At 39.4% G+C, this 26,537-nt stretch overlaps 1 protein-coding gene across 11 annotated transcripts in view; it reads right to left on the reverse strand.

Annotated features, from left to right (window-relative positions):
- Positions 1-26,537, reverse strand: part of Klf8 (KLF transcription factor 8) — a 197,150-nt gene that overhangs the window by 88,541 nt on the left and 82,072 nt on the right. For 4 of the 11 annotated variants that reach the window (XM_087599566.1, XM_087599569.1, XM_087599561.1 and 1 more), the window contains exon 3: positions 25,042-25,114. The exons of the other annotated variants lie outside the window; for them this stretch is intronic. The gene's annotated coding sequence lies outside the window, so the exon portion shown is untranslated. The remainder of the gene's footprint in view (positions 1-25,041; positions 25,115-26,537) is intronic. 11 annotated transcript variants of the gene reach the window in all.

A 26,537-nucleotide genomic window follows, 5' to 3' on the forward strand; every position in this document is an offset into this window, starting at 1 on the left:
ACTAAATTTCCAGAAGAAAATGCCCATAGACTACTGCAGGTCTTAATAAATCCCCTTCTAAGAACTGGAAGAGCTTGAAGGGGCTCGAGACCCCATATGAACAACAATGTCAAGCAACCAGAGCATCCAGGGACTAAGCCACTACCTAAAGACTATACATGGACTGACCCTGGACTCTGACCCCATAGGTAGCAATGAATATCCTAGTAAGAGCACCAGTGGAAGGGGAAGCCCTGGGTCCTGCTAAGACTGAACCCCCAGTGAACTAGACTATGGGGGGAGGGCGGCAATGGGGGGAGGGTTGGGAGGGGAACACCCATAAGGAAGGGGAGGGGGGAGGGGGATGTTTGTCCGGAAACCGGGAAAGGGAATAACACTCGAAATGTAAATAAGAAATACTCAAGTTAATAAAAAAAATAAAATAAAATAAATCCCCTTCTAACTCATGAGTCTTCAGATCTTTAAAGAGTAATTGAGAATAGCATGGCAGAGTACTCGATTGTACAATTTTGATCATATAGAACCTGAAACAATTAGCTTCCAGTTGAGAATCAGATCATAAAAATATAAAGAAGGGATTCTTAGCACATAATGTTGAAACTTAAGGAAAGATCTGGTGTTAAATGCACTCTACATATGAAGTCACTACCAAGATGTGGTTCGTTGTCCTTAAATATGCAACCAAGATACAAAATAAATGAGTGCAAATTTTTCAGCTAGTTATGGTCCCCAAATGTACAGCACATATTTTTACTACCACGGTGAAAACAATCATGCATAAATTACCATTTTTTAGTCATGTACTATAGCAGAGCTAAGTATGAAACATCAATAAAAACTTCCTCTCAAGGAACAGAAAAGTTTCACACACGATATATGCCATGAATTAGAGAAGATGGATCAAGGTTGCATGTGAACATGACCTGCAGAAAGTACTCCTCCAAGACACACCAAGGGGAATAAGAATATATGCAGCAAACTATCAGAATAAGAATGATGGAAATGAACTTGTTACAAATAAAACAAACCAATAACTAAAATAATATACTAGCTAGGAATAAATTTAACTTCAGCAATAAAAAACTCTATTATGAAATTATAAAATGTGGATGAACAAATTAAATTGGTCTCCAAAACACTGGAAGATATTCCGTTGTTATAGACTAGAAGAAACAATATTGATAAACATCATATTGCAAAATAATGTACAATTCACTGCAATCCGCCATCAAAATTCTAATTAGCATATTTCTTAACACTAAAAGACATTCTAAAGTTCATATTGAACCTCAAAGTATCTCCAAACAGACAAAGCTATTTTGAATAAAATGAGCAGAGGTAGAGGAACTGTGTTACCTGATTTCAAAATATACTACACAGCTGTATTCATAAAAAGAGCTGCCATCGTAACACACAGACCCATGTGACAGAGTAGAATGACTGGAAGGTAATCCACACATCCACAGCAAACACTGGAGTCAACTCCAGAATCAGATAAAGTACTTGTCATGCCCATAACCAACAAGAGGTTGCTAGGAATTTAAAGGAAAAAAAAACTCAAAAATAGAAATTTCTGAAAATAAGACATAAATATCACCAACATAATTAATCTGTGGGTAACCACAATTCAAAGCCAGTGGGTGAAATGGTTCATGACGGTAAAGTCTCTTACCATAAGCCTTAGGACCCCGGGTTGATTGTTAGTACCCACATGTTGGAAAGAGAGTGCCACAAATTTCCTCTAAGCACCACATATATGTTGTGGCACATATGTTCTGTATACCCTCGCATGCATACAATTAACTAACTAATTAACGTAAAAACGTGACATCACTGCACTCTAGTAAGAAAAGCTATTATCAAAAAGACAAAGGAAGAGCTAGAAACATGTTTCAGTCCCTAAAGTGCATGTTGTGCAAACATGATAACCTGAGTTAAGATCCCTTGTACCCATGCAAAAGCCAGGTACAATGAAGCACTGCCACAGCCCCAGTACTAAAGAAGAGTGGGGACAGAGACAGGGGGATTTTGAAAGGCCTTTGGCCAGCTAGCCTGGCTAAATCAACCAACTCCAGGTTCAAGGTGGAGTATAGTCATAAACAGCATCTGGTGTCTGGTGTTCACATACATGAAAGCAGTGCACATGGTATATGAGCACACACATGCACACACAAGTATACACATACAAAGTCTAAATATAACAAATGTTGATGAGGATGTTGGTGCAAGGGAACTTATGGACACTATTAGTGAGAATATAAATTAGTACAGCCATTATGGAAAACAGTGTTGATGCTTCTCTCAATTAAAATAAAACTAACAAAAATACACTTAGGAGGGGATAGAGAGGCAAAGATTAAAACAGAGACTGAAGGAACACCCATTCAGAGCCTGCCCCACATGTAGCCCATACATATACAGCCACCCAATTAGACAAGATGGATGAAGCAAAGAAGTGCAGGCCGACAGGAGCCGGGTGTAGATCGCTCCTGAGAGACACAGCCAGAATACAGCAAATACAGAGGCGAATGCCAGCAGCAAACCACTGAACTGAGAATAGGACCCCCGTTGAAGGAATCAGAGAAAGAACTGGAAGAGCTTGAAGGGGCTCGAGACCCCATATGAACAACAATGCCAAGCAACCAGAGCTTCCAGGGACTAAGCCACTACCTAAAGACTATACATGGACTGACCCTGGACTCTGACCTCATAGGTAGCAATGAATATCCTAGTAAGAGCACCAGTGGAAGGGGAAGCCCTGGGTCCTGCTAAGACTGAACCCCCAGTGAACTAGATTGTTGGGGGGAGGGCGGCAATGGGGGGAAGATGGGGAGGGGAACACCCATAAAGAAAGGGATGGGAGGGGTTAGGGGGCTGATGGACAGAAAACCGGGAAAGGGAATAACACTGAAGTGTAAATAAGAAATACCCAATTTAATAAAAATGGAAGAAAAAATTCAAACCGGGGGTGGGGGCATGGGGGTTGGGGGAGTGGAGAAGGAGGAAGAAAAAAAGGAGAAGAAAAGAGAAATGATTTGAACAGTGAATTTTTGAACTTCTGGTCCTCCTGTATCCATATCACAAATACTAAGATCACAGGCACACTCGCTTTATGCAGTGCTAAAGGACTCAACCCAGGGCTTCCTGCATGCTGTGTACCTACTGAGCTATACTCTCAACACTTGGGCAAATATAAAGGCTTTGGCATGAATTTATAACACGTTCTGTCATTTTTGGCATTATCTGGGATTTCTAGCATTATCCACAAAATGATAACATTGAACAGTAAATGTGGCTTTTAAAGGTTGAAAAAAATAAAATAAAATAAAATAAAATAAAACTATCGTATGATTCGGGGAGTCTACTACACTCCTTGTTTGTTAAAGCACTACACAGAATAGCCAAGAAGTTAATAGAAACAACAGCTGATGAATGGGCAAAGAAATTGTGGTCCATCTATACAATATGACTTTAGAAAAGAATGGAATTTATATCTTGTAGCAAGATGGGTGGATGTAGCTATCCTGTTGGTGAGAAAATATGTCAAACACAAAAATGGAAGCAATGCTCACCTCACTCATATGTGGAACTTATTATATTAGTACAGAATGATAGTTATAAGAACTCAAGGAGCTTAGAGCTCAGGAATGAAAGAAGGCTGAAGGTGGATAGTGAGCTATAAGTTTGATAGGAGCAAAATGCTACAGTGGTTGTAGATAATGAGGCCAGGGAAAAGAGGAGCTTACACCTTGAGAAAATTGTCATTTTTAAAAAATAAATATTAGCCTTATTTAAACACTGTACAAGACATATATATATGTATATATATATCAAACCTTACATAATACTCGAAAATATGTACAACATTTTACATTTAAGTATTAGTTGAAAATTAAGCATTTCAGATATGCCAGGTAAGTTCTGGATAGCTAATATACCATACTGCCTACACAATGCCCTATTGTATACTTAAAATGTACTGAGAGTAGATCATTTCCTTAAATAAAATTATATTTTTAATTTATTCTTTGAGGATTTTATATATGCATACAATATATTTCTATTACAGTTACCTCCTACTCCACCCCGTCAACTCCACCCACTTCCTCCCACACCTCCTTCCAACTTCATGTCCCCCACTTTAAGAAAAGTTTTATTAATTCTTTGAGAATTTCTTACATTGTACTTTTGATCATATTCTCCTCCCAGATCCACCTCCTTACAAACCCACCCAAACTAAGCATCCTTTTTTTAAATACAACACTAAGTATACTTTGTGCTAGCAATGGTATCAGGAGTGTGGGGCTATCCACTGGAGTATAGTGAAACTCACAAGGGCTACACCCTTAAAGAAAACTGACTGTCCCTTTCTCAGAATTCATTAGCTGTCAACAGCAGCTCAGTTACAGGGGGACTTGTGAACCCTCCCCCATTCACTCTGGATTGTTGACTGGCTTGATCTTGTGCAGGTCTTGGGCAGACAACCACAGCTGCTGTGAGTTCATGGGTGCAGTGATCCTAACATGTCCAGAAGCTGCCCCATTTATTCCTGAGCACTATACAGATATGTAATCTCTATAATTTGACTGATATGTCCCAATACTATAGATATGTAATCTCTATAATTTGACTGGTATGTCCCAATACTATTAAAATTAGCCAACAGGGTAGAAGCTTCCAAGTAATCAAGTTTGATTTCTCCAATTCTTGTGACTAAAGTGTGTAATGTTTTTCAGTAATGAAGGTATCATCATAAAGTTCTGATGGGCAACCAACACCAATGGCAGTAGCTTTTATTATTTTGGGGGGCTCTCTCGGACTGACAAACAACTTGATGGGATGTGTCCCACACATTGCACTGAGCTTTTCTGATTGGCAACCTATAGCTTGTGGGAGAAGCATTATTCTTTGAGTATTCCAACTAAACTCCTTAGTAGGTTTCCACATGGCTCTTTCAAATGTTCTTAGTTATATTTCTCCTACTTCCTCTTCTGCCCTCCCTTTCTTCTCCCTATTTAAACCTTGTACAATTATTTGGGAATAGATCTTATGTTGTATTCTTATAGCTTTAAAAAAATCCTATCTCCCAACTTCCCGTCCTCTTCTTTTGTAAATTAATAACACATTAAGTTCATTTAGGGCTTCCTATGTGTTCGTGAGTATGGAGCCATTCATTTATACCCAGAGACCAAGGCTGTTCTCAACCTTAGTCAGAGAAGGTTCATTTCACAGTGTGCAGCATTCAAGGCAGAGCCTAAAGTCTGATCAAAATTTGGAGAATAAGTGTGAGTGTTCTGTGCTAGATAGGACATCGTTATCAAGCCCTTTCTCTCAGTGTCAGGTCTTGGGAAATATCAAAGGAGAGGAGGCAGAAAGAATATAAGTAATCTAGGAAACATAATATAATATCACAAACATGCAAAGTCTTTCTGTTTTCTCATCCCTTGTGCTTTTTTTCTCAGTAGTTTATAATTGCTATTATAGGTCTTCTTACTTCCTTAGCTAAGTTTATTTTGAATATATATTATATATACATATATATACATATGTATATATATGTATATATATGAGAGAGATTGTTTTCCTGATTTGTTATACAGTTCGAATTTCTGGCATATTAACTATGCATACAGATACAGAAATTTCTCATAAATTGTTTATGAGAAAGGTCTTTTTTCAAGTTTTAAAAAACTTTTATTATATGTGTATGAGTGTTCTGTTTCCATGCATGTACGTGTAACATGTGCACACAGTATCCTCAGAAGGTAGAAGATGGCATCAGGACCATGGAACTGGAATTAGCCAACAGTTGTGAGCCATCATGTGGGTTCTGGGGATTGAACCCAGATCCTCTGAAAGAAAAACCAATGCTCTTAGCCATTGCACAACTCCCCAGTTCTGAGAGTTTTAAGTGTCTTTTTTTTAATTGAGATGTAATCAGATCTCAATAATTTGATGATTTCTTTGTCTAAAATTTCAAGTACTATAATTGAATGAAAATGAAAATGAAACTTTGGTCATGTTTCTGATTTTAGACGAAATGATTAGGTTTTCCATTTCAGTATATTAATATGAATTTGTCATATGCAGGTTTTTAAATTATTTAATGTATATGAGTGATTTGCCTGCATGCATTTATGTACACCACATGTGTGCCAGGTAACCTGGGAAGTCAGAAGAGGGTGTCAGATCCACTGGGAGTGGAGTTAAAGATATAGGTGCTAGGAACTGAACCCAGGTCCTTTACAAGATCATCAAAATGCTTCATATTTTTCTAAATTTTTTGCTCTGTGTTGTAATGTTTCCCTGTTTCTTTCTGACTCTGTTGATTTGGGTCACCTCTTTCTTTCCTTTCATTAACTGGGCCATGGGTCTGTTGACCTTGCTTATCTGATTTTCAGAGTATTATATGATACTATTTTTAAAAATTTGTACTCCAATAAATTGGAAACTCTCCCTGTAAACTTGGAGAATTTGGAAGCCTTCCTATTAAATAAGATGTTCCGCCCACTATCCCCACTCATTTCACTACAGTGCTTGAAGCATTAGCTGAAGCAAGAAGAAAAACACAGAAATTAAAGGGAGGTAAACAAGAAAAGAAGAAACCAAATTATCCCTATTTACAGATGATATGCTATTATATTTCAAGACTCCAAAATTTCACCAGATAATTTCTTAAAACAGTAAACTACTGGAAAGAAAAGCACATTTAAAGGACATTTACATTTGATCACACATTTGAGGAAAGAATGCATCAATTCACAGGAAGATTAGGGGGAAATTATTAACAAGGAGCAGCTAACACTTGAGAGGAGACTGTATCTAGAACATTCTGGGACACAGAGGAGGAACAAAACGTGGGTAAAGTACAAGAAAATGGGGTAAGGAGCAGATAACCCGGGGCTGGGGATTTAGCTCAGTGGTAGAGCGCTTACCTAGGAAGCGCAAGGCCCTGGGTTCGATCCCCAGCTCCGAAAAAAAGAACCAAAAAAAAAAAATAGAAACCTAGGAGCAGATAACCCTTGAGGGGAGACTGTATCCAGAACATTCCAGGACGCAGAAGAGGAACAAAATATGAGTTAAATACAAGAACATGGGGTAAGGGGCAGCTAACCCTTGAGGGGAGACTGTATCCAGAACATTCCAGGATGCAGAAGAGGAACAAAATGTGGGTAAAGTACAAGAACATGGGGTAAGGGGCAGGTAACCCTTGAGGGGAGACTGTATCTAGAACATTCCGGGACACAGAAGAGGAACAAAATGTGAGTTAAATACAAGAACATGGGGTAAGGGGCAGCTAACCCTTGAGGGGAGACTGTATCCAGAACACTCTGAGACTCGGAAGAGGAACAAAATGTGGGTAAAGTACAAGAACATGGGGTAAGGGGCAGGTAACCCTTGAGGGGAGACTGTATCTAGAACATTCCGGGACACAGAAGAGGAACAAAATGTGAGTTAAATACAAGAACATGGGGTAAGGGGCAGCTAACCCTTGAGGGGAGACTGTATCCAGAACACTCTGAGACTCGGAAGAGGAACAAAATGTGGGTAAAGTACAAGAACATGGGGTAAGGGGCAGCTAACCCTTGAGGGGAGACTGTATCTAGAACATTCCGGGACGCAGAAGAGGAACAAAATGTGAGTTAAATACAAGAACATGGGGTAAGGGGCAGCTAACCCTTGAAGGGCGACTGTATCTAGAACATTCTGGGACACAGAGGAGGAACAAAATGTGGGTAAAGTACAACAATATGGGGACAGAATAATAGCAGTAACTGAGGTCAGAGGCTAGAGTACATAATACCTTAGAGTTTGTGAAAAGACAACTTTAATTGAGATTTATATGACCTATTGAAAGGTATTTCTGGGAGAAAAACAACATCTAATCAATGTTTTAAAGGGATCAATTTAGGCCAGAGGCAAGTAAGAAGATCATTAAGTCAATTATAAGGCCAGGTTAGTAGCAATATAGGGTCAGATTCAGAAGGGAGATGTACCTGATCTGTTTTCTAATAACATGCAGAGTATTAGAGAAACAATCGAGAAAAGACTTCTGGGTTTTCTTCCCCTTCCCAAGAACCCCCTTCTGTGCTGCAGAAGGTTGTTTTCTGTGTAGACTCTGCTGCATACATGTGCTTCCTTGCCCTAAATAAATGCCTTTTTTCAACTCTGATTCTGTCTACTACCTGTTCTTCTTGCCTTTTAATCCTTTAAAAGGCAGAGAAAAACAAACCCAGTCAAGGCTCCCTGAACAGTATCATTTTGGGAACTTCATGGAAAGATTCCTTTTGAGAACCACCAACTCTTGAAAGTGAGCAAGATATTGGTCAAACCTTGAAAGGTTAAGAAGGTGCGTCCCTTAAGCTGCCTGCATCCTTTCCCCATTTTGGGAAGAGTCTGCACATTTTCTTTTCTTTTTTTTTCTATCAAGGATTGGCCCTTCAGACCTCCTAACCCTAATGTCTGTATACCCTAGGAAGCTAGTTAAACTGTTCAGAGATTGGAGACCTGTAAACAGGTACTAAAGCTACACTTCTAGTCTAAGCCCTGGCTCCACAGCAATGTAGTCTCATTCTGCTCAGAGTGAGATCTGATCTGGGTGCTGGAAGACCAGTAGAGATTTGGAAACTACCTCTATACCTGGAAACAAACAGACCTATGGACATTCCTAAGTGCCTGCATCTCATATCTGCAACAATGAGAGAGAGAGAGAGAGAGAGAGAGAGAGAGAGAGAGAGAGAGAGAGAGAGAGAGAGAGAGAGGCAGACAGAGAGAGACAGAGAGAAACAGAGAGACAGAGACAGAGAGAGGGGGAGAGACACAAAGACACAGAGAGAGACAGACAGAAACAGAGACAGAGACAGAGACAGACCCTCTACTGTTTTGAACTAAAATTGGATGGTAGTTAAATTTCTTCCCTATAGTGAGAATTCTGGAATTTTGGTTTCTTTTAAAAACATGGAAAATATTGTAAGAATGTGCTTTCATTTAATCCAAGGTGTGGGATATGGGGCTGCTTTAGACGGCCCACCGCAGCTGACTATGAATTGCCTCCTGCTCTAGAAGAGGCAGAGTTTTGTTAGCTGCAAATAATTTCTACAGTTGTATGACATTTTGAATTCTGGGAGCTTTTCAGAAGGTACCTAAATGCTAGTGCCCTAAGAGACAGGGTTGGTAGCTGTTGGTCACTCGGGGGAGGGTGGTGGTGGTTGTGATTTGCTAGTAGTCCTTTTCAAAGAAGAAACAAAAAGAAATATTCACAGATCTCTCTTCCTTCTATCCTTTCCTATCTAGTGATAAGAGGGTGAAACTGAAGGGATAAAGGGTGGGAAAAAAAGAATCAGCAAAGTGGCAAAAAAAAGCTAACTTTCCATCTCCCTCTAGAAGCTGCTCTGAGATGAGACCATGGAAGTCCTTCCTTTTTAGTTTGCTTTTAGAGGCCTCCTTGCTGACACCATAGGATTGCCTCCTTCTATATCCACACTTACCTAACTAAAGTGTCAATTGAAAGAAAAGGGTGTACAAGTCCACAATTAAACTGTGATTAAACTTGGGCCTGATGGGAGATGGTGGGCTCACCTTATCAGGGAACTGGGCACATCTTGAGAGAAAAGAGTCATGTGGCTTGGCTGATGACTTCATCAAGATAGAGACACCTATGAGACTTGGCTGCCATCTTTGGTAATGTCATATTAAAAAAAAAATGTCACATGACTTCATCCCCAAGGCCTCCAATATCAATTAAGTCTTGTGGAACAACAATGGGGTTTCTCTCAAAAAGTCTTATAACCATGGAAAGTCACCTCTTTTCTTGTTCAGAGGAGACCACACTGAGCAGACACTATGCAGTGTCCACTCTACAAAGAGGATGGTCAACAGAGAGGAAAAAAAATTCCTCCAAACTTTCAAATGAAATAATGTTCAAGACCTTTAACTTCTCCTCACACAGATGGATTAAGAGACAGGATAAAGGAGTCAGAGAGGACCTTCTGAAGTACAAGTGACCCCTTAGGTCCAGATCTTCAACTAGCACTAACAGTTATAGGCTGCACTTCTTTTTTTTTTTTTTTTTTTTTTTTTTGGTTCTTTTTTTCGGAGCTGGGGAGCGAACCCAGGGCCTTGCGCTTCCTAGGCAAGCGCTCTACCACTGAGCTAAATCCCCAACCCCGCACTAACAGTTATAAAAAGATAAATTTTGGCTACCTACATGTTCTTAATCACCTGTTGGGAAAGAGTACCCAAGATTAAAGTGATCAGTATGTTTACTTAACAGTCCTTAGACATCGTATTTAACCATATGAGATGTTATTTGGAAGACTATTTCCCACTAATTTATCTCTTCCTGACAACACTGTCTCTTTCTAAAAGAGCACTTTTCACAGCTGTAACATGAGGTCTTATGTCCTAACCAATCATGTTCCCTGATTAAAGGAGGCTATTGGGTGCCTTCCTAAATTCACAGATTTGGGAAAATATTCAATATATCCTGGGACATTGTAGGACAATTCTTAAAAAAAGATATTTTTCCTTTCACAGTCAATTAGATGCTGTTGTCTGGTTTGTAACATCAGCAAAGAAAGTCTGGAATTCATTCAAGTTTGGTCCATATTGTATCCGTCTCCTGGTGGGTCCAGTTGGCACATGGGCAGAGGCATCTCTTGATGATAAGGTACTGCCTATAAGCCTTCTACATAGTGCACAATATACAATTATGCCTTGCCTTATTAAACCAAACCTATGCTAACCATGATGTTGAGTAACTTTTCACACAGAAGTTTGTCTCTTAACATTCCCCATGAGGTAACAGTAGAATAAACTCTACAGCTGACTTCTGAACTTAAACTGGTTGATGAAAGCCTCCTTGAACTCTTGAACCAGACAAATAGCCTCCTTCATGGTATACACCTCAATCCTTACAATTTTAACAGAGAAATCATCAATTCTGTTGATCCCTGTGACAAAGCCTGTGAAGGATTTTCTACATGGTTTTCTTGCCTATTCTCTTCCTCAATTAAGGGCCAGACTGCCCCAGCTATTTTTCTTTTTTTAAATTTTATTGATTATTTTGTTTATTTACATTTCAAATGTTATCCCCCTTCCAGATTTCCTCTCCAAGAACCCCCTATCCCACTTCCCCCTGCCCCACAACACCTACCCAGCTATTTTTCTAACTCTGCTATTAATGGATGGCAGTCTCACTTTCTTTATGTTATAGATGCTACCCTCCTATACAGCAAGCTTCAAAGACATACACTCCTACCATGTGGCTATTTTATGTTCTGGATCATCACCACTGGGCAAGTTCTATCAGGGCCCCTTAGATCAATCCCTCCTTGAGCCACTCTGACTGCTGCCCTCCCTCCCATATACCCTTGTTAGGGAGAAGCAGTTAAGAGTAGTCAGCACCACCCAGCTCCCTGAGAGCAGTTAGGCTGACAGCTAGGAGTGGGGGAATAAGAGGCTAGGGGTTAAACAGACTCTCTGCTAGGCAGACAGATAGGGAGAGGGGCAATAGCTAGGTAATAAAGATGTCAAATTTCCAAGATGGTCAGCATCTTCCTCACTCTCCTAACTTGAGACAAAAGCCTGGCAGCTTAAAAGAAAGGCTTGTAGGGTTTTGTCTCCCATCAGCAGGCCCTCTGTTGATGGACTGGCTCAACAAGTTCCACTCTGGATCCAGACATCTTATGCAACAGTTGTGGGTCAACTGACTATCCTATCTCTTCTTCAAACTAATCACAAACTAATTACAGGAGGAAAACTCTTCAGACTTAAAAACCACACCTTCAGAAGGAGACTGGATGTTTCAGCTTCCCAAGTCTCTTCTCTCCTTTGCAGAGGGTCATTTTCTCTACCTGTCTGTAGTATGCTTGTGCTTCCTCAACCCCAATATAGATACATTTCTTCAACTGCTAAAACAAACAAACAAACAAACAAACAGAAAGTGAAAGAAAGAAAATACTTGAGGTTTTTGTCCTCAGCAAATAAAAGGATGGAATTACCACGTGAAAAGGACAAGATTATAGGGCATAAATACCTTGTGATAAAGGAAGGAAAGCAAGAATCAAGTAGCTGGTAGATAAAAAATTATGATTTTTATGGGCAGGAGTTTAGCTCCATGTATAAAACTGAACATTCATTCCCATCACATGCCTGGTTGTGTGGAGTCATGGGATTAGATTCTCATTAAAAGAGAATATATGTAGAACAGATATAAAGATTGAGTTTTGTAGGACTCCAAAGTTTACAGGTAAAATGAGCAATTTAGCAAAGGAGACTGACAGACGAGATCAGAGGTCAAAAGGAAAAAAAACAAGACAATGATAAGAACCTGGACACCACAGAATGATTTCACAGAAGTGGAATGACTATGGTTTTCTTTTGCTATCCTAACTTGGAGGTCATTGGTGACTGGCTTTCCCACAAGCATTTTCAATGAGATGGCCCAGACAGAGGCATAGAGCTAAAAAGAGCAAAAGAACAAATAGAATCAACAAGGAAAAGAATCAGAAGGGTGGAAACTCGCACACTTCTCTCAGTAATAACTCTAGACATAAATATCTTGACTCCACAAATTAACAGACAAAAACTGGATGTTTGAGTTTCAAAACCAGATGCAACCGTGTGTGCTATCCTTCAAACATAATGGTCTTATTTAGTTGCTGGACAAGTTGACCCAAGTAAGAGCCATCTGGGAAGAGAGAACCCTCAAATGTAAAAAGACCTCCATCAGATCGGTCTGTAGACAAGTCTGTCGAACATTTTCTTAACTAATTATTGATGTAGACAGGCCCAGCCCACAATGGGCAGTGCTACCTTGGATAGGTGGTCCTGGGGTACATAAGAAAGCAGGCTAAAGAAGGAAGGCGGAGTGAGCCAGAAACTCTGCCACAGACTCTACTTCAGTTCTTTCCTTCAGGCCTTTGTCTTAAATTCCTGCCCTGAATTCACTTCATTGAAGACTGTGATTGGGACATGGAAGTTACGATTAGCTCTCTTCACTCCAAGTCACTTGTGATCATGGTATTTACAAAAGGAAAAGAAACCAAACTAGAATATCACCCCCCTGGCAAAGAAGGACAGGATAGAAAGGAAAGGAAGATAGAAAATGTTATATTAAATACAGAGAAGCAGCAAGCAACTTGGGCTAGCCATCTTCATATCTAACAAAATAGACTACAGGCCAAACTTTTGTCAGAAAAAATAATGACATTCAGTACATATTAATAAAGAGAATAATCCATCAAGAAAATATAATTATTGCATATATATACATATATGTATGTATGTATATATATGTATATATATACATATATATATAATGTATGTATTAAACTTTCAAGTATCTAGGTTTTTCAAACCTAAACTACTAGGTATAAGCAGATTGATTTTTAAACATACAATAGTTGTGAGAAATCTCAATAACTCATCTAATAAATAAATAAACCATCAAAATAAAAGTAAATAAAACAGAATTAAATTGAAATATATTTAAGTAGATTAAAATGATAGCTTTAGAATACTCCATTGGATAGCTGTGGAATACACTGTTCTAAGCAGCCTGTGGAAGTTTCCCAGTTTAGGCCATCAAGCAAGTCTTAAAAATAGAATTTTTTGAAATGATTTCTGGTATCTTATCCTAGTACAATGGAATAAAACAGAAAAACTAACATCAAGAGAAACTACAGAAAATATATAAATATGGAAATTAAATATTGTGCTTTAAATGCACAATGTATCCCATAGGCAAGTACCAATCCCAGACACTATACGCCGTTATGCTTGCAGACAGGAGCAAGTTAGCCAACAAGAGGCTCCACCCAGCAGCTGACTCAGACAAATACAGACACCCATAGCCAAACAGTGGATGGAGTTCAGGGACTCTCAAGGAAGAATAGGAGGAAGAATTGTGGGCCCTGAAGGGGATAGGAACTCCACAGGAAGACCAACAGAGTTGACTAACCTGGACCCTTAGAGCTTTCAGAACCTGAACCACCAACCAAAGAACATATACAGGCTGGGACAACCCCACCCCACCCCCAGGCTATATGTAGTAGACAGGCAGTTCAGTCTCCATGGCTACCTTGTCTGGCCTCAGTGGGAGAGGATGCACGTAATCTGGCAAAGACTTGATGTGCCAGGGTTGGAAGATACCAAGGTGGAGCCTACCCTCTTAGAGGAGAAGAGGAGGGACTGGGAGGAGGAGAAGCATTTGGGGTATAAATAAATAAATGAATAAATAAAAAGAGAAGTACCTCATGTCATGACCACATACATGAAAGAAGAGGAGGAACAGGAGGAGGAGAAATAGTATAACTAAGCATGCTACATTAGAACAAATTGCAGAGCTCTCAGACAATTAACCCACTGGCTACTTACAAATCCTATCTTACAAACCATAATAAAACTCTGAGTTGGTCCACCCCACCTATGAACTGCTGTAGCACATGAAGGGGCCAGTCATGCAGATCCAAAGCTGTGGGATCTCCACGACATAGGCCAACAGTGGGATACCTAAGAAGAGTCCCAGAGACAATCCAGTGTTGACAGTGTGGCAGAAGCCAGAGGTCTCAAACCAGATCAATGACTCATTGCAATGAACATTTGCAAGTAAAATTGTATGGCCTAAAGGGTATACTGTGTGACACACCATGACGTATCACAGCTTCCAAGGCAATTTTTTTGTTTGTTTTTTGGTCTGGTTTTTTCGGGGGAGGGTTGGAGGGAGAGAGCAGATATGAGGGGATGGGGAGATGGGTGGGATAAGGGTACATGATGTCAAATTCTTAAAGAATCAATAAAAATTTTAATTAAAAAAGAAATAAAAGATGTATAATGTATTATTAATAAATGCAAATGTTGCTTTAATGAAGTGTTTTAGACAAGTATGAAGAAACAGGTACATGTGCAGTTGAAGCATATGTTAATTGATCCAGATTATTTATTAAGATTTTAAAAATGCTCTGAAAGTAAAGCTCAGTGCTAGTGTCCTTATAAAGCATGTGTGAAGCCCTGCATTCAATTTTAGCACTATTTTAAAATACTTAAAATGTGGAGATCTTTCTCTCAGTAATATCTTGTCAAGAAATCCAGTTATATGTGTCCAATGAGACATGATTACACCAATGTATCATCATCCTTAATTATACATGAATATGAACAAGGAATTTACCTACACTAGTCTGTTTCATCCTCACAAGCCTGAGGTAGTTCCACTTAGAATTCACTTTTTTTTTTTATTATTAACTTGAGTATTTCTTATATACATTTCGAGTGTTATTCCCTTTCCCAGTTTCCGGGCAAACATCCCCCTCCCCCCTCCCCTTTCTTATCGGTGTTCCCCTCCCCACCCTCCCCCCATTACCACCCTCCCCCCATAGTCTAGTTCACTGGGGGTTCAGTCTTGGCAGGACCAAGGGCTTCCCCTTCCACTGGTGCTCTTACTAGGATATTCATTGCTACCTATGAGGTCAGAGTCCAGGGTCAGTCCATGTATAGTCTTTAGGTAGTGGCTTAGTCCCTGGAAGCTCTGGTTGCTTGGCATTGTTGTACATATGGGGTCTTTTAATATGATGCAGCACAAGGAAGATAATTCTCTTGAAGAAAGTGAGCAAAAGAATCCCCCCTTCCCACCATGTGTGCTTCATATTATATAGTCCCAGGAATGTCTCTCAACTTTCAAACTTAGTCTTTTATGTTTCAATGGTTTTTTCTATTTGCTCTCTTCACAATGTGGAATGCCTTGTCAATGTACCACCCCACACACCATCTTTCTCCTGTTGGTTCATCACTAAAGATTTGGCTCCAACTGCAGGTTACACATTTGCTTCCTCATAAAGACTGTCATGATTTATATCCTCAAGTTTTCCTCTTTAAAAAAAATACCCACAGCATCATGTAAAATTACTTAGTGTGGCAGTAAGAATTATAATTATTTTTAAGATTAGTTTATTATTAGTGTGTGTATGATGTGTGCAGGAGTGCGAGCATGCACATATGGAGGTCAGAAGGCAACTTTCAAGAGTCAGTTCTCAAGGATCAAACACAGGTTGCCTGTGCTTTTACCAAAAGAACCACTTCATCAGTCTTTTTGGGAGGAATACCTGTATGGGGGAGGGGGAACTGAGGGGACGGGGGCTGATGGACAGGAAACTGGGAAGGGGAATAACATTTGAAATGTAAGTAAAGAAAAATATCTAATAAAAATTTAAAAAAACCAAATTTTTAATTTATGCACACACATCTGCAAGTTCATATATGCATACATGCATGTGTGTATTTGTGTTTTGTCTCTCTGTGTGTTGCATAGCCACATTTGGGGGTGGGGAGCTGTATGTGGGGCTCAAAGAAGGTGCTGGGTTTTCTCATCTATCACTGCCTTATTTCCCCAAGACCCAGTCTCTTACTCAATCTGGCAAGCTCCAGCGATCCTCCTGTCTCTGCTCCCACAAAGCACTGGGTTAGGTTGGCTTTTCATGTGGATGATTGGAATTTGAACTCAGATCTTTATTGTTGCACAGGAAACACTAAGCTACCGGACCATCTGCAGCCCCTTGTAATCTTATATTATTTCTTTTGAGGCATCATGTTTCTTCCCCAGAATGCAAACACAAAGAGTTTTATATGAAATAGTTTATGGTTTACTTTCTCAAGGTTCTATGAAGTAATTACTTGTTCCCAAATTTAATAAGGTATGAATGCCAAAACTGTGTATGTTTATAATATATACTATGAGGTTTTAATGTATATGCACAATGCAATAAAACTACCAATGAGTCTTCATCTTAGTTTTTACTCTTCAAGAGAGAGTTCATGATTTGTCTATAGCCCTGGCACTTAAGAGACCACACCATACCAGGCACCTTTTCAGAACCAGGGGCACACTTGCAAATAACAAAATTCCCTAGGAGTTTCATTTTAGTCAGAGAAAATAGACAATAACCAACATATAATATGCCAAAGAAAGTAAGAGTGTATCTGAAGAGGAACGCTTGAGACATTGCTTGGATATTAAACAGACCCTTCTGCAGTGGCAAACATAGTAGAAATGAAGCCAAGTGTCTATTAGAAAAGAATTCAAGCATAGCGAATGTCAGGTCTGAAGTTCCAGTGAGCTGAATAGAGTGAGTGAATAGATTAAAGGTAGAAGATGGTGACAGAAGGGAGCAAGCCTGAAGACTGTTGCATACCAGGGCAAGCATAGTGACTTTTGGTTGGAGTCAGACACGAAAATAGAAAGATTTGTGAGGAAAAGCAATATGCTACCTTTCAGGTATAACAGGGTCCCTCTAGCTAAAGTGTTAGGAACAAAGACAGAATTGTTGAAGCTAGTTAAGAGACCACTATCATTCTGTAAGGGAGGAAAAAGAACCATTGGACCAGCTAGTGCAGCCTAATGGTGGTAAGAAGGGGTAATTTAGGACCTGTTTTCTTTTTTCTTTTTTTTTTTGTTGTTGTTGTTGTTGTTGTTTTTTCTTTTTTTTTTTCTTTTTTCGGAGCTGGGGACCGAACCCAGGGCCTTGGGCTTGCTAAGCAAGCGCTCTACCACTGAGCTAAATCCCCAACCCAGGACCTGTTTTCTTATGTATAGAGATAATCTTCTTTGTTGATATACCTCTTACACACAGACAATAGTGACTGCTGATGAGTGGGTATACAAGAATACATTGCAATTTACTGAGAAGGGGAGTCTAAAAAGAGGAGTAGGTTGGTACTAACCATGGCATCTTGAATTCTGTGCTTCAGTGAGGCTAAATACCAGACAAGTTAAATGCATGAGTAAACACAAACAATTCTCATTTATTTCCTACAACCGGAAGTTTGCATATATAAAATATCTCCTGGAGTATCATCCATTGCAAACTTCACAAACAGAATTCATTACTGCTGTTAAAATCCCTACAGACTAGAGCTGCAGCTGCACGGCAGAGTACTTGCTTAGCATGTGCAAGACCCTTAGGGCTGATCCCCAACTACATGGAGAAGACTGTTATGTGTAGTCTGCAATACACAGAATTATTCTCTTTAGTTGTCACCATCGGCTGAGATATTTTATCCCAGTATTTGGACAACTGTGATATGAAAGAGAGATGGCCATTAGTCAATTAAAGATATTACTGAGGCTTTTTTTTTTCAGGGAAATGAGAAAGATTTGCATGAGATCTCTACACTACAGCAATGTGTGAGTGAGTGAGATGTTGCTGTGTCTCACGTTTTATGTTACAATGCACTGCCTTTTGTACTTTACACTTCTTATAATTCTAGGTAAACAAAAGTTACTATCAACTGGGTGGTAGTAGCTTATACCTTTAATCCCAACACTAGGGAGGCAGAGGCAGGAGGATCTTTATGAGTTCGAGGACAGACTGGTACACAGAGAGAGTTTCAGGACAGCCAGGGCTACTCAAAAGGACCTGTATCAAAAAAATCAAAAAAAAAAAAAAGACAAAAGTTATCATCCTATCCTTCCCTAGTAGGGGATGGGGGCATGAAAAGAGCTATGCTTAGCTGACTGCAATGTCAGAGTTCTTTCAGCAGTAGTCTGTTCACTGCTAGACTAAACCCCACTTTGTATTAAAAATAAAAAGTCAAAAAATGAGACTAATAATTTGCTATACTTGTAGGCCAGTGCATAACCCAACCGCCGTCAGAGGCTCCTGCATCCGATGTGGGCAGATGAAGAGATCAACACACAAACATTACCTAGAGATTTGGGAACCCTGAAGATGGAGAGGAATGATTGAGGGTGCCAGGGGGATTGATGACCCCAAGAGAACACGCTCCACAGATTCAACTGAACATGGCTCATAGGGGCTCACAGAGACTGAACAATCAGGCAGTTCGATTGGGTATAACCTAGATCCTCTGAATCAATGTTAAAGTTGTATAGCTTGGTGATCTCGTAGGGCTCTTCATGGAAGGAACAAGGTCTATTTCTGATGCTTGAACCTGCTTTTGGGACCCTTGTCCTCCTACTGAGTTGCCTTGACCAGCCTTAATATGTGTGGAGATGCCTAACCTTACTGCACATTGATAGTCCATGTTTAGTTGCTTATCCCTGAGAGGCCTGACCTTTTCTGAAGGGAAATGGAGGAGGAGTGGATGGAGAGGAAGGAGGTGGGGAGATGGAGGCGATGGGTGATAGAGGGAGAAGGGGAAACTATGGTAGGGATGTAATATATGAAAGAATATATTAAACAAAACAAAACTAAAACAAAAAGAGGCTTCAAAAGAGATGCTGTAGTATATTTCCACTCATGAACCAACTACACAGTTGAACTTCCTCTGATTTTGATCTTCATTAACAGGGTTCTCTGACTCTAAAGGGGCCAGTGAGAATAACTAGGCACCAAAACAATGCAGTTAAATCAAACAAGAGAATCATTTTCTCTGTGTTCAGTAAACAGCCAAGATTTAAAAAAACTGCATGAACCCTGATCATGTCGCCTTTCCTCACTCAAAATGACTCCACTGTCGATGAATCTGGTTGAACTGAGCCCACAGGGGCTTTTGTATGCTGTGGTTGCTCCAGGGAAATGCCTTGCCGGTGATGAAGAACAGTCTGTCCTCTCTCTGTAGACATCACAGCATTCTATAGCTCACGGAGGCAGGTGTGAAAGGTACTATGTATCATATGACATAAAATTGATGAATAATTTATATTCTTCCGGTAGAAAGATAGTATAGTCTAGTGGTTAAGAGAAGGCAATGAAGTAGCCTGGGCTTAGGTTGTGTAGCCTCAGCTAATTTATCCAACACATAATTACTTTCCTAATATGTATAGATACCTTTGGCATATTAGACGTCTCAATGAACAAATGGTGAGGATTCTTACCTTCGGAAAATATGAGCGAGATCTCATAGGTACTCTAAGAGCCTCTTTGACATTTCCTTCCTTTAGATAATGTTCTGTTTTGTTTGCTTTGTTTTTACTGCAGTATGTGTGTGTGCATGTGTGTGCGTATGCTGTGTGCATGTGTGTATATGTGTAGGGGTGCAAGGGGCAGGTACTTGTATGGAGCATACATGTGTGGGGTACAGTGTATATAGAAGTCAGAGAACAATTTGCAGGAGTCAGTTTTCTCCCTCCACCTTGTGAGTCCCAGGGATTAAATGTGGGGCATCAGCCTAGGTGGCAAGTGCCTTCATCTCCTTGCTGGCCAATTTGTTTTTGACAAAGGATCTCACAGGCTATCCTCAATGCCATTTTATAGCTCAGTCTGGCTTCAAACTTCAGGTGATCCCCTGCCTCAGCTGGGATTACAGACCTATCCTACCATCACCAACTTAGCAAAATTTCTTCTTAAAGTCTCAGTACTGGCCTCTTCCAAATTCCTTGCTTCCGTGTGATAGTTAGAAGAATTAAATCAGAGGTTGTTTCTAGTAATCACCAGTTTTAGGTCAGGACTAACCATGATTTCTGGCTCTTTTTGTAAATTAATGGGATTGATCTATCTATCTGCCACATACACTTGGCAAGAAAGTTTAAGAAATATAAAAAGTACATGTTAAAAAAGCAAGATGTCTCTTTAGACACTGAGATGTCAGGGGAGCAGGTACACTCCTACCTAACTTCTTGGTTCCCATAGATGTATTCACTTATCAAATATATGTGGCTTTTGGATTAGGAGATGAGGATTCAGGGAGATGGGAAGGATAGGGCATGATAGCCACCAATGGAAGAAAAGTAAAGAAGGGATGGAATTACAGAAAAGAAAATGAAATGAGGGACTGAAAAATGACTTTTAAAATGTATCATTAAGTAGTATTTCATTTTCCTTTAAGGATGAATAATAACCATACACACACACACACACACACACACACACACACACACACACACACGCACACCATTATTTTCTTTATTATTATGTTGACAGATACAAAGATACAAAGGCTGATTTCCCAATCCTAGCTATTTAATAGTATCTACTATAGTCATGGATATTGAATTATCTCTGTTGATTTCAATTCCTTTGTGTATATACCTAGAAGAGGGCTACTTTGATCATTTGGTACATTTACTTTTTTTTTAAAGAAACTCTACACTGATTTTTCCCATGGTAATAGTCATTTACATTCCCATCAGCACTGCATCAGAGTTCTTTCTTCCCTATTCTCACCAGAATTTGCTTTTTATTTTATTTTAATCTCATTATTGATTTTTACTGTCCCAATGACTAATGATGTCGTCATGACATGTTATTATATATCTCATGACCATTGGGTCTTCTTCTTTTGAGGAGGACCTATTCAAAGACTTTGTCCATTTACAACCACTTTGCTAGACCAGCATAATTTCTTCCTACATTCCAAATCTTACTCCTCCACCAATAGATAAGTCTTACCAAAGAAGGTTCTATTTACAGCAAAAAAATACTTTATGTCAATATGTGTGTTTTGCCTAAATGAATGTCTGTACACTGTATGTCACAGCAGGCAGAAGAGGAGATCAGATCCCATGGAACTGGAGCTACATATTGTTGTGAACCACCATATGGGTGTGGGGAATCAAACCTGGATCCACTGAAGTAGTAGGCAGTATACTTAATAACAGAGTCATCTCTCCAGACTAATTTGCCCTTTTAAATAGTGATAATTGGGTGTTCTTACTAGCTTTTCCAAGACCTTTATACATTCTGGATAACATTAATATTTATCACATAGATAAATGTCAAATATTTTTTATTCCATAGGCCCTTCTCATTCAATTATTTCCTTTGATGAGCAGGGTTTTCCCCCTAGCTTAGTATATATCATTTGTCTAGTCTAGCTATTGTTTCCTATGCTTTGGGGGGTTATGTAAAAAAAAAACAACCACCATTGCCTATACAATGAAAATATAAATGTTCTCAAAGGTTTCTTTTATATTGTCAGGTTCTATGTCTAGATGTTTAATACATTTCAAGTTAATCTGAAGCTAGCCTTACCTTCATACCAAAACCAGATAAGGACATAACAACAAAAGAAAAGCTATGCAACAGAGTGCAAGGCATTTCTTGAATGGAAATACTATAACTTTGAACAAAACGCTAGTACATGGAATCCAACAGCACATCAGAAATCTCATTCATCACCATGATGAATCCACTTGGCCCAAAGCTAAGAAATCGTAGAGCCAGATTTGGAACTCAGATTGCAATTTTTCAATTGCCAACTTTTTCATTTAGTATGTTTCCTTCTACAAATAACCTTTCCACATTTTGTTCCCTTTTTTTCTGTATACGAGTCCTACCTTTTTAGAAGATCGAGGAACCATAACTTAGGGTTTTTATTTTCCCCTCATTTGGCCCATAGTCCGTATCACAGAGTACAGTATAATACCCATAGTATTAATTTCCTGCCAGACAGCCATAAACCTTTGTGACATTATCAACACTTCAGCTGACAATCTTGGCAATCTTAATAGTAATAAAAATTATCAACTTTTTACTGAAGATATGTCTACTGAGTATTGCCTAAATACAAAGATTACATAATAAAAGCACATATCAACTTCTCATAAGTTGGGCGGAGTGGTGGTGATATATGAATAATCTCAGAACTTCAGATATAGAAGAAGGAGGTTCAGGGCCAACCTTGGCTATAAAATGTACAAAATGAGTCTGAGGCCAGCTCAGACTAGAGTAAACAATCAAACCAAACAAATCACAACAAGACCACACCTGTAAAACTATTTCCTCCTAGTTCCCGCTCAGTTAGAAGTATCTCAAGGTATTACATAGGTCATTTTCTTCACCTAACGTGACCACATTTTACTAAGCACTGCCTGCTTTTTGACATCTTCTAAATGTACCTCAAAATTATGTAGGTACTATTGCACTATTAAAAGGTATCAGGCCCTGATTGGAACAGCAGGTCTCTAGCTAACTCTAAAATATGCCAAGCATAGGTCTTGGGGCCCTTCTCTAATAATCCTCCTACTAGACTGCCTCTGAAAAACTAACTTAGACAGAAACATAACAAGGTCCATCACAATTCTGCTGCTCTGTCTTAAGAGAAAGATTTAGGTTAAGAGAAACAAATGCTGGGGCAAAGTGAAAGAATTACAGCCACATGAATACTGAAAGACTCAGCTATCTACAAACAAGACAGCACAGACAAAACAGTCCCACCCTCGCCCCGAGACATTTGCTTTTCCTTTTGTTTCCATGGTTTGGGAAACTTCCGTTCTTTTCGTCTCCTTTTTATCCTCTCTTCCTTTCCCCTTTCATGCTCTTGGACCTTTCCCCCTTCATAGACACGAGCAAGAAACCTTACATGTGAGCTTACTAAATGGAAAGCTTTCCATCAGTGTGGCTTGCTCAGAACCCAGCAGGGGCCCTTGAGAAAACATGAGAAATGTCAAACACTAACCCTCACTTGGAAACACGCCCTCCATAACTCATCATATCCTGGCCTCCACGGGAAATCGGCAGAGGAGATTCTTTTGGTCTGACTTTAACAAAAGGACATGCGCAGCTAGGTGTACAAAGTGGATACAGGTAGGAAGGGATGAACAAAGGCATTTTCTGGAGCAGTTAATACATATCATACAACAACCTAGGGGACTACACAATGACATTGTACACAGTGACATTGAAAACGGAGAGACTGAAAAAAAAAAGAAAATGGAGAGACTGGGTAAAGGCCACATAAACTGGGGAACTATTATCTCCTCTCAGGCCTTCATCCAAACATCGAGACACAGAAATGTGCTCTCTCTTAAGAAGAAGGGAGGGAAGCTGAAAATAAGGTAGAGATAGGAGGACTAAAAACCACAAAGCTGTATTTGCATTGAAAGTATATTGTTTCCCTTGGTTGTAGATTACCAATTCTTTAAACATGAAGTTTTCAAAGACAATCTTATTTGTATTTGAGACAAGACTGACAGAATACCATCTGACCACTTAAAAAGATGCCATCAATACTACTGATAATATTGGTCTGGTTGAAAACTACAGAGGAAAATTAAGTAGACACTGCATCACACAGAGCCAAGGTAAGATGTTGATTGAGGAAACCAGGCCTTGTGAGGTGACCCCCAAGCCTCCCCCTCTTCAGCCTTTAACAATAGAAACCCAAGCTTTTGGTGACAAAGGACTCCGACTCAAGGGAAGAAGGCTTTCTCCGAAGTAAACTGGTCTCTGATTTCCTCTTTCTTTCATACCCCCAAATCTTCAAACTATTGCAAATACATCTTGATCCTAGGGCTCTAATGACAACAACACTTAAAGACTAAAGAAAACGAGCCTGTGTCCTACAACAACGAATTGTGCTCAACTTACTCTTATTACTTTGGAATGTCTTCTCATTTAAGAATTTCTATATCTTTCTCTTAACTCTACCCATCTACGAACCTCTGAGCACTGCATTCAATACACAGAGATCAAATGTGAGATATAAATACACACAACAAATTAATAAATATGCAGTAAAAAAACAAGCTACATTAAAAATTCCTTCACAATAGCATAGGCTCAGTTCAGTTACTATAGGTCTCATGTACATTTATAACCTTTATAACCGATTCTTAAATGATTCTTAAAATACAGTTATTTTACTTGTTTTCATTAGTTCTCTGAAGTTTTTATACAAGGGCAGGTAATATATTAATATATTTCAGAAATAGTATTTTCCAGATGCAACAGAGCAGCTGTATATATGAATTCACAGTGACAGTATATAGAAGCCCCATGTAAGCACAAGCCATCCCAAATGGAGAAGGAAGAGACACAGGAAGTCCCACCCCTAACTGAGGCAACTGAAGGTCATTAGGTCATTAGGAGAGGCAGATTTCCTGAAGAATATTGCCCCTGCTAAGTTGACCACAGTTCAGTTAGAGACCACATATCCACGAATATATGGATATTAGAAATTAGACATGACGGGTGCAAACACACAAAATTGGGTGGGTAGCAAAGGGAGGTAGGGATCTGGGAGAAATTGGAGAGGAGGTCAATATGACTGAAACACATTGTATAAAAACTTCAGAGAACTAATGAAAACAGGTAAAAGAAACGCATTTTAAGAATAAAATTTAAAAAAGAAGATACTACTTACTATTTCAGAGTTCTCAAGGTGTATCTGACTTTCCAAGCCACTGATGAAGTAACAGAATTCAGGAGCTGGCTTCCTATGGCACATAATAGTAGATCATAACAATGATAGCTATTTACACAGAGCAGTAGGTGCCCGGCACTATATTAAGTGTTTCTTATATATGACTAGCTTTTAAACACACAATAGCCCTATCAGGTAGGTAAACTATTCTGTGAAAGGAGAAGTAACTTCTTTAAACCCGTACAATTAGTTAAAAAACTGTAGCCAAGTGGTGGTGGCTGTGCAGACCCTTAACCCCAGCACTCTGGAGGCAGAGATGGGCATGTCTCTGAATCCGAGGCCAGCCTGGTCTACAGAGTGAGTTTCAGGACAGCCAGGGCTATACAGAGAAACCCTCTCTCAAACACAAAAACCAAATCAAAAGTTATTATGTACTGAATATTGCATCTTTCTATCTTCAATTCACACATTGAAATCCTAATCTCAAAGTGATAGTATTAAGAGGGATGTCAGTGGATGTGGTAAGACCACAAAAGCGGAAGCCGCATAAACAGAATTTCTTCCCTTACAGGAAAACACCACAGGGGGACTCTCTTGTCACTTTTCTTATGCCAGAATAGCAAGAAAACATAGCTTTCCATGAACCCAGAAGTAAGTCCTTCTAAGATGCTGGCACCTGCCTCTTTAACCACACAACCTCCAGGACTGTTTAAATAAGTAAACAACAACAAACAAAAACCAAAACCTAAAAAAAAAGTATTTAGCTGCAAAAGCACAAGACAGGGCTTGTTTAGGTGGCCATATTGTTGAGGTATCATGAGTGAAGCTTGCCTGTCCATTTTATAATACACACCCTCACAGCAGAGGTCCTGGTTCTCTAATTCTCCCAGCTCTCTTCTATAGTGTTCCCCGGCCTTCGGTACAGGAAGTGTGCCGTAGATATATTAGCACCCTATGCTGGATTTCGCACCCTATGCTCACTTGTTCTCTTATTACTTACTTTGCCTGGTGGTAATTTTCTGTAAGCAACTCTGGTCTGTCTGTTGCAAAGAGAAGTTTGGTTGATGAGTGTGAGAGCCATATTTATCTGAGAACTTTTATATATTAATGTCTTTGGATCCTACACAAAACTTTAGGATATGAAGGGGTACAGGCAATCAGAAAGGGCCAGCACTCAGGAACAGAGTTCTGGGTGGATCTCTGAGTTCCAGTCCAGACTGGTCTACAGTGATTTCCAGGACAGCCAGGGGTACAGAGACAAACCCTGTCTCAAATAAAAAAGATTCTAGGAATTTACTAAATGTATTAAGGCATGTTATTCCATCTGGAAAAAAAGCAAGAGATGAAAATTCTAATACATTATGCTTCTGAACTGTTAAGTATTTTAAAACCAGAACATTTTAAAGTCTTGCACACTCTATACCAACATTCTACCCCAGGATAAATTCAGTTCCAGTTCAATCCTTTAACTCAAGTGCATTGAGAGAAATCATGAG

Source organism: Rattus norvegicus, chromosome X (assembly GCF_021556685.1).
Source record: "Rattus norvegicus strain SHRSP/BbbUtx chromosome X, alternate assembly SHRSP_T2T, whole genome shotgun sequence".
Lineage (NCBI taxonomy): Eukaryota > Metazoa > Chordata > Mammalia > Rodentia > Muridae > Rattus > Rattus norvegicus.